The following is a 7,621-nucleotide window of genomic DNA, read 5'->3' as shown; positions in this document are numbered from 1 at the left end:
TTATTTTTATTGATTACCGAGAAAGGGTATGAATAATTGTGGACATGAAATGTTTTGTCAAAAAGTAAAAAGAAAAAAACAAAAGCAAACATTCTTTGTTAAGATCTCTAACAAAATTTATTTCTCAAATTTGTCACATTTTTGTGTCATTTCCAGCCTATGTGTCAAATAGCCCTGGGTATAAATAATTTTGAGTTGAACTGTATATTTATTTCTGGTCTGTCTGAACTCCTCTGGGTTTTTTCATAATCCTGACAGACGAACCATGTAAAACCCCACATACAGGGTAGAGGGGTTCAGTGAATGTGGTCTGGACTCTGTGTAGTAGAGTCATTGTGTCAGAGACACTGTAGAAGGACAGAGTTCCTGCTCTGTGATCCAGATACACTCCTATTCTAGAGGAGGGGACAGCAGGGATTGAGATTTCTTCGTTATTATGTATGAATCTGACATTCTGCTGACAACGAGACAATCTCCATGATAATTTGTTAGATCCAAGTTTATAGTCATCACTGTCTCCTTTACGACCAATTCCTTTGTAACAAACTGCTACAGCCCAAATGTTCCCACTGCACTCAAATTCCCAGTAACAGCGACCATACAAACTGTCTCTACACATGACATAGGGAAACCCATCAAATCGTTCTGGGTGATCAGGATATTGCTGGACTTCATCTGAATATGATGCTTTTCTGTTCTTTTCTGACAGGATGATTTTTTTTTGTGTGCAGTGTCTGGATTCAGTTTCAGTTGACAGAAATCTGAAGAAAATGGAGTAACAAATAAATATTCAAATAAAGTACTGCCCGCCACCCCTCTGCCCAAAGTGTCACATTTTAATAATGAATCATTAAAATAAATAGACAGATACATTTATTTTATATTTTTCAACACATACTAGAAATAGTTAACAGACATTATTAACTCTCATTCAACAGCTGTGTGAGGAAACAGCATATAAAAATAAAACTCAACTTACACTGCAAAAAGTCATTTGGAGTTTTAGGTCCTGTTGTCTCTGAAACAAGGACATTTGACACTAAAGACAAGGTAAGAAACAGTCAAATGTTTAATTTACAAACAATTCATATAACACAGTTTTAGACTAAAAACAGCATTTAATAATTAAAACAAAATACCTTCTTGAGACATTCTGGCTGTTTGCTGTTGACAGACGTCCTCCAAAACCTCTCTGAAAGTTGAGATCGAAACATCTTTAAAAGACACATGAGTGATGCTGGGAAAGTCTTCAAATTTGGGTAAAACACACAGACTGACAATTCTGAAATGAGACAAATAATTCAGACTAAATTTGTGACACACAAGTGACTGTTTCCGCTAAATCAAATAAATACAGAACAATGAATTGTAAGCAGCCTATTACCATGCATATGATTATTAAGGGACTTTTATTACCTTCAGAAAATGGATCTGATCATCAGTAACCAAAAGCTTCTCAATCTCTGTTTGTCTTTTTCTGAGTTCTGTCAGCTCTTGATCCAGATGTTTGTAAAGTTCCTCTGCTCGATCTATCTCAGTCTTCTCCTGAGCTCTGATCTGCTCTTTAATCTCAGAGTGTTTCTTCTCCAGAGAGCAGATGAGCTCAGTGAAGACCTTCTCAATGTTCTCCACGGCCTCTTGTGCTGAACTCTGTTGGAGACACAAAACTGTGATCATGCAGACCATTGTTGTGACTCCATGTGGCACAACAGCCATAATAATGCCATTTATGTGAGCTATTTTTCTTTTCTGCAAATGGTCACTCCAGGAAAATAAAGTTGGTTCTGTTCTAAACAATGGAGAAAAAAATAGAACCATTAAACACACATACTTTAAGTATCTTAGCAGCTTCACTGAGTTCCTGCTGACCCCTTTCTCGCTCTTGGATCAGCTTCTGACAAGCCTCCTTTATCTCCTCTAACTCTTTCTGAGGATGTCAACACACACAAATGAATTTAAAAAAAAAAAAAACGGTAAACTCAAAACCTTTTCCGCCTGGTTAAGGGTGTAACATGGTGAGTTTGCAATAATATTATTACTACTAAAGTATATTATGCACATTGTTTTATTATTATTGTTGATATTACCTTTTTACTAGTAGATTTTAAATCCACAGAGACAACACTGTGTCCATTATGATTATCAGTACACAAGCAACAAATGCACTGATCATCATCCTGACAGTAAATCTCCAGAAGTTTCCCATGACTGGGGCAGATGTTCTCCTGAATGTTTCTGGAGGCTTCAACTAGTTTGTGCTTCATAAACGCAGGAGATTGATAGTGAAGCTGCAGGTGAGTTTGACAGAAGGAGGCCAAACACTGCAGACAGGACTTTACAGCTCTGTTCTTCTCTGTAGTGCAAACATCACACTCCACAGCAGCCGTTTGTAGGGACGTCTTCTGCAGTGTCTCCATCATCTCAGCTATCAGAGTGTTCTTCTTCAGTAGAGGTCTCTGACTGAAGCTCTCTCTGCATTGGGGACAGTGGTACGGCGGCTCCTGCTCCTTCTGCTCCCAGCAGTCAGTAATACAGCTCATACAGTAACTGTGTCCACAGGGAATCGTCACCGGCTCCTTCAGCCGATCCAAACAGACTGAACAATTGAACTCATACTGACTCACTGCAGATTCAGCCATTTCTTTGCAGATAGTTTATATAGCTCTAATAGAAACTGCTCTGCCAAAAGAGAATGTAAATCATTAATGAAAGAGCATGACTACAAATCTAATAACTACTTACAGTTGTGTGTATTATTATAATAGTCCTAAACGCTTCACCCGTAACCAGTAAACATCAAGATAGCAAAGCAACATATAATTATTAAATGCAGACAGTAATAACTGCATATAAGCAAAAACGTAGGTAAAACTATTATTTACATTTCTATGATGTTTTTTTACCTGTTTTGACAGAAAAGTCAAATACTCCCTCCTTACAGCTTTAGCCCAACTAGAACAGTGTGGCTCCTTAAGCAGAGGCTCATGTAATAAGGAAATTGGTTTCATTTCTCTTGAATCCACACACTTCCTGGTTTTCAGTGTGTAGATGTGTGCATGTCGCAAGAGAGAAAGTAAAGACCAATAGTGTAAAGGACATTATAAACGTACTGTTTACGTGAAGCCGTGACATTGCTTTTTTGTTCCTCTTCCCTGGTGAAAAAAACAGCATATGCTGGTAGGTATGTTTTGATGCTGGGATGCTGGTTAGGTAGGTTTTGATGCTGGTTTAAGCTGGTCCTTTGCTGGTTTAAGCTGGTACTTTGCTGGTTTTTGCTGGTCATGTTGCTGGTCAAGGACCAGCATAAACCAGCAAATGACCAGCTTAAACCAGCATCAAAACCTACCTAACCAGCATCCCAGCATCAAAACATACCTACCAGCATATGCTGGTTTTTTCACCAGGGTTCCGTATGTACTTTGCTCAAAATCATACTGTATCTTTCGACACTATAATCAGACTATTTGAATAATGTGTCTAATAACAGATAAAACGCATTACTTTGTTTTAACTGCTACTAACACACAGCCATCTGTGTGTAAAATGATTAAATAACAGATGAATTTATGTTGGCTGGACACTGACACTGGCATCAAACCTGCCAGGAATAATAATTTCTTCAAAAATTAATGCTTCTTGATCCTGAGTAAAGCAGATATTCATTCAGCTGCTGTGGAGAAAAACAACAATCACAGACAAAATCTGATGATCGTTAGAAAGTTTTTCGTTTGGTTTTATTTGACCAAAGCCATTACATTTGTAATTATATATTTAGCCAAGACAAAACAAAAAGACATAAAGAAACAATCCTTCAACATACTGTCAGGATGAGGTTTGTTTTATGAAGTTCCACATCTATGTCAACTGTTTTTCAACAGTCAGATGTTATGCAGTAATGAAACACGTTAAAACAAGCGAATTCAAAGTCAAGCGTGATCTTGAGTCACATCATTCAACTTTTAAAATAAAGATGTTGACTATATCAATATATTGACTTTGTCTTTTTAGCAGCTAGCAACACTAGAAAAACATAATAGCGACTGCATTTAATTCATGTGTGACGTGCAAAATGTGATTATTTTGTCAACATTGTGAAATGTAAACACTGTGGACAAGGTTCTCCAGATGACCATTTATTCTCTAATTCTGACACCTTGTGGCCTGATAATGAACTACATCGTGGATTCAGAAGTGGATTATTATGAGCTGCAGTAAATAAACCTGAAGCAGCACACTTTCAGATGCCAACAGACAAACACAAACATTACTGTAACATCTAATTTTAAGAAAATATGATGATAAGCTGAAGAATTTTTAATTGTGTTTATTTTAAGAGTTTTAAGTGAGTGTTGTTTAGGCCTATTTATTGTTGCCACTTAATGAGAACTTTTATACAAACTACAACTTGCATTTTGATTTTAATTATTTTTTACATGTATACTCATTTTAAGAATGAATTCAAAAACTGAATGTAAATCTTAATCAACAGTCTACTTAGGCTCTCCTCTGCTATGCTCTATGATCCTGACAGATGAAGTGCTGTTAGTATAAAATGCAGGGTAGAGGGGTTCAGTGAATGTGGTCTGGACTCTGTGTAGTAGAGTCATTGGGTCAGAGATCCTGTAGAAGGACAGAGTTCCTGCTCTGTGATCCAGATACACTGCTATTCTAGAGGAGCACACAGAGATTGAAACGTTTTTCTTGTCATGAGTGAAATAGTTGTTGTTCAATCTCCAGGATATGTTGTTGGAGCCAAGCCTACAGTCATCAGTGTTTCCTTTACGACCAATTCCTTTGTAACAAACTGCTATACCCCAGTCGTTCCCACTGCACTCAACCTCCCAGTAACAGCGACCACACAAACCTTCTTGACACATAATGTAGGGAAGCAAATCAAATCGCTCTGGGTGATCAGGATATTGCTGAACTCCATCTGAACGTGATATTTTCATGTTGTCTTCTGACAGTTTGAGGGTTTTGTTTGCAGTGTTTGGATCCAGGTGAATCTGACAGGAATCTGACAGAAATCTGAGAAGGATGAAGACAAAAACAAATACTGAACAAAATTCACTTTGTTTCCAAAATGGTCACATTGTAACAGATCGTATCCACTGATACTTATGAATGAATGAGTGTTTGCTTTACTTACACTGTAAAAAATCATCTGGAGTCTTTGGATCTGGTGTCTTTGTGTCTAGTGCCATATAAATACATGACACTAAAGAGACAACAATAAACAAACTTACGATTAACTTTTTGGTTTAATCCAATCATTATACCAAATGCATCATATTTTTTGAGAAACACTGACATGCTCAATCAAAAAAATCCACATTTTTTGGAATCAGCATGTCTAAACTAGTAAGAAACAAGTATTGGAATCATTTAGAAAATATGATGCAGGGCAGAGTTATGACTGACAATATACAGTACAACATTGTTCAGACCTTCTCGAGAAATTCTGGCTGTTTGCTGTTGACAGATGTTCTCCAAAACCTTTCTGAATGCTGAGATTGAAATGTCTTTAAAAGACAGATGAGTGTGTTGAGTGAAGCTGGGAACCTCTTCAAATGCTGGTAAAACACACACAGACTGACAGCTCTGAAATGAGACAAATATTTCAGACTTAATTTGTGAGGCACAACAAATTAAACATTAAACATAAAACATAATAGATTCTCAACATTTTTGCGTCATTACCTTCAGAAACTTGACCTGATCATTAGTAATCATGAGTTTGTCAATCACTGTTTGTCTTTTTCTGAGTTCTGTCAGCTCTTGATCTAGACGTTTGTTAAGTTTCTCTGCTCGATCTATCTCAGTCTTCTCCTGAGCTCTGATCTGCTCTTTAATCTCAGAGCGTTTCTTCTCCAGAGAGCAGATGAGCTCAGTGAAGACCTTCTCAATGATCTCCACACCCTCTCTTGAGCGGAACTCTGTTGGAGACACAAAACTGTGATCATGCTGATCATTGTTTTGTTTTGTTTTTTTGTCTTTTTTTTGTAATAAATCCTCAGATCCACAGTCAAAATGCAACATGCTTCTGTTCCAAACAGTGACAGACAGTAAACTAGTGTCTGTTTAGCTTCAAAAAAAGCACTTTTTTGAAAGCCACTAGTTACAGGTTACCTTTACTGAAATTAAAAATGTGTCAAATTTTAGTCTTAAAGAAAAACAAAAAACACTTAAAGAAACATACTTTAAGGAGCTTCACAGCTTCACTGAGATCTTGCTAACCTCTCTCTCGCTCCTCAATCAGCTTCTGACACGCCTATCTTAACTCTTTCTGAGGATGTTAACATAAAAAGTAATGAAATAATAGGCAAAAAAGAACAAATAATATATTTCCTGTTTGGTAAAAGGGTGTAACAAGGTAAACTGAGATTACAGCCTATAAATAAATGCAATATAAAAATATCTTAAAATATGATTAATATTATCATTGATAGATAAATATATACCTTTTTGTTAATCATTTCTGAATCCACAGATGCCACATTGTGGTTTTTATGGCTGTCAACCATACACAAGTAACAAACACATTGTTGGCCATCCTGACAGAAAATATCCAGAGTTTTTTTATGATTGAGGCAGATGTTCTCCTCAATGTTTCTGCAGGCTTCGACTAGTTTGTGCTTCATAAACGCAGGAGATTGATAGTGAGGCTGCAGGTGAGTTTAACAGAAGGAGGCCAAGCACTGCAGACAGGACTTTACAGCTCTGTTCTTCTCTGTAGTGCAAACATCACACTCCACAGCAGCCGTTTTTAGGGACCTCTTCTGCAGCGTCTCCATCATCTCAGCTATCAGAGTGTTCTTCTTCAGTAGAGGTCTCTGACTGAAGCTCTCTCTGCATTGGGGACAGTGGTACGGCGGCTCCTGCTCCTTCTGCTCCCAGCAGTCAGTAATACAGCTCATACAGTAACTGTGTCCACAGGGAATCGTCACCGGCTCCTTCAGCCGATCCAAACAGACTGAACAACTGAACTGATCCTCATACTGACTCGCTGCAGATTCAGCCATTTTTTTGCAGAAGCGAACTTTCAGATGACTGCTCTGCCAGCAGTAAATCATTAAAGAGAACATAAATCCACATGTAAATCATTACTATTATGCCATTTTAAAGGTTGCTAATATTGTTTTAATAGACTCCCAAAACAGGTTTACATGTATGCAAGGTCAAAAAACACTTTAGTTTTCTCCAAAAATAGATTTAATTTGACCTAATTTCTAAATGATTCGTAAACGACTCGTGCAAAGCAGTTCGAAGAATCAGTCTCTCTAAATTCCTCCTTTCTGTGAGCCCTCACTGCTGTGATTGGTCAGATGGCGCAGTCCTTTATGATTGGTCTACCGCGTACAGCGTGTCGGAGATGAAGCGCCCATTGCCATAACTGACTGACAGCCCTGGATACTTGTCAGTACATAGAAAAGACAAGTACTGCTCACTGCAGAGCCGAATGGCCTCCAACTCCCCCTCTCTGGAGGTCCAGCTCCAACTCTGTATGAACTAATGGGTGGAGTTAGGGTTAGGATAGGGTAAGGGGTAGGGTTAGGGTGTGGTTAGGTGTCTATCTCCACCCATTACCTCCAGCGAGGGGGAGCTGGAGCTCCAGCTCCTC

General features: G+C 38.0%; 2 pseudogenes; both read right to left on the bottom strand.

Moving 5' to 3' along the window:
- Positions 1–52: 52 nt before the first annotated feature.
- Positions 53–3,081, bottom strand: LOC127159473 (E3 ubiquitin/ISG15 ligase TRIM25-like; annotated as a pseudogene).
- A 691-nt stretch (positions 3,082–3,772) lies between these two features.
- Positions 3,773–7,295, bottom strand: LOC127159474 (tripartite motif-containing protein 16-like; annotated as a pseudogene).
- Between the last annotated feature and the right edge of the window lie 326 nt (positions 7,296–7,621).

This window comes from Labeo rohita, unplaced genomic scaffold (genome assembly GCF_022985175.1).
Source record: "Labeo rohita strain BAU-BD-2019 unplaced genomic scaffold, IGBB_LRoh.1.0 scaffold_2190, whole genome shotgun sequence".
NCBI classification, from domain to species: domain Eukaryota; kingdom Metazoa; phylum Chordata; class Actinopteri; order Cypriniformes; family Cyprinidae; genus Labeo; species Labeo rohita.
This window is presented reverse-complemented; position numbering and strand designations above follow the sequence as displayed.